At 40.3% G+C, this 1,946-nt stretch overlaps 1 pseudogene; it reads left to right on the top strand.

Annotated features, from left to right (window-relative positions):
* Positions 1 to 484: 484 nt before the first annotated feature.
* Positions 485 to 1,709, top strand: LOC112402757 (60S ribosomal protein L18 pseudogene; annotated as a pseudogene).
* The last annotated feature ends 237 nt before the right edge of the window (positions 1,710 to 1,946 follow it).

The raw sequence follows: 1,946 nt of genomic DNA, 5'->3' as shown, positions 1-1,946 counted from the left end.
AGAGCGAAGCAACAATGAAAGAACTGCCCTCAAAGGAATGTCAGACACCAAACCACAGATCTAAGAAGCTCAGAGAACACCTACCAGGATAAATGCAAAACAAACGAACAAAAACTACACCTAGGCATATCATATTCAAACTGCAGGAAATCAAAGTTAAAGAAAAAATCTTGAAAGAAGCCAGAGTGGGGAAAAATACCTTACCTACCAAGGAGCAAATATAAGAATTACATCTGACTTCTCAGAACCCATACAAGCAAGGAGAGAACAAAGTGAAATATTTAAAGTGTTGAGAAAAAAAAAAAATGCCAGCCTAGAATTCTGTACCCTGCAAAATTATCCTTCAAAATTGAGGAAGAATTAAAGACTTTCTCAGACAAACAAAAATTGAGGGAATCTGTTGCGAGTAAGAAGGAAAATCATGTCAGAAACTCAGATCTACATAAAAAAGAGCACTGGAGTATGAATAAGTGAGGATAAAATATTTTTCTTATTTTTAGTTTTTCTTATTCTTAATTGATCTAACACAAGTTTGTTAAAAATAACAGCAACAATGTACTTGATACTGTATACTTATGTGCATATATATGTTCTTGAAGGCTTATGTATATAACTGACTCAATGACAACAATGATACAAGGGATAGGAGGGAAGAATCAGGAATATTTTGTCATTAAAACGTACTTGCCCTACCTGTGAAGCAGTAATAGTGTTATCTGAAAGTGGACTTAGATTAGTTGTAAATATCCAGTGGAAACTCTAGGGCAACCATGAAAAAAAGTACGAAAAAGAAGTATAATTGATATGCTAAGAAGAGAGAGAAAATGGAGTCATATAAAATACTCATTACCACCACAAAAAAGGCAAAAAAACATGGAAAACATAAAGAGGAACAAAGAGCAAGCGCAACAAACAGCAAACAGTAACAAGTATGATAGATATTAAACCGACTATATCAACAATCGCTTTAAACATCAAAAGTCTAAATAGACCAATTAAAAGAGATTGTAAGATTAGGGGAAAAAAAAAAAAACAAGACCCAACTATGTGTTTTCTACAAGAAACCCACTTTACATATAAAGACACATATAGATTAAAAGTAAAGGGATGCTTTCCGGACCTGGCTAAGGAGGAGGCGCCATCATGGGAGTTGACATCCGCCACAAGGACTAAAACGTTCGACGCAAGGAGCCCAAGAGCCAGGACGCCTACTTAAAGCTGTTGGTCAAGCTGTACAGGTTTCTGGCCAGACGAACCAACTTGACCTTCAATCAAGTTGTACTGAAGAGGTTGTTCACGAGCCACACCAACCGGGCACCTCTGTCCCCTTCCCAGATGATCTGGAAGATGAAGCTTCCTGGTTGCGAAGGCAAAACAACTGTGGTGGTGGGGACTACAGCCGATGATGTGCGTGTCCAGGAGGTGCCCAAACCGAAGGTGTGCTCTCTTCGAGTGAGCAGCTGCGCCCAGAGCCTCATCCTCACGGCCGGGGGCAAGATCCTCACCTTTGACCAGCTGGCCCTGGACTCCCCCAAGAGCTGTGGCACTGTCCTCCTCTCTGGTCCTCGCAAGGGCCGAGAGGTGTACAGGCATTTCGGCAAGGCCCCAGGAACCCCGCATAGACACACCAAACCCTACGTACGCTCCAAGGGCCAGCAGTTCGAGCACGCCAGAGGCCAACGGGCCAGCCGTGGCTACAAGAACTAACCCCAGATCCTACCTTGTTATTAAAAAGATGTTGGATGCTTTAAAAAAAAAAAAAAAAAGTAAAGGGATGGAGACAGATATACTGTTAACACTAATTAAAAGAAAGTATTTGCAAAAGACACGTCTGATAAAGACTGTTATCCGAAATACACCAAAAAAACTCTTAACACTCAACAATAAGAAAACAAACAATACAATGTTTTAAATGGGCAAAAGATGTGAACATACACCTCATCAAT

The sequence above is a fragment of the Neophocaena asiaeorientalis genome, unplaced genomic scaffold, assembly GCF_003031525.2.
Source record: "Neophocaena asiaeorientalis asiaeorientalis breed wild unplaced genomic scaffold, Neophocaena_asiaeorientalis_V1.1 scaffold275, whole genome shotgun sequence".
NCBI classification, from domain to species: domain Eukaryota; kingdom Metazoa; phylum Chordata; class Mammalia; order Artiodactyla; family Phocoenidae; genus Neophocaena; species Neophocaena asiaeorientalis.
This window is presented reverse-complemented; position numbering and strand designations above follow the sequence as displayed.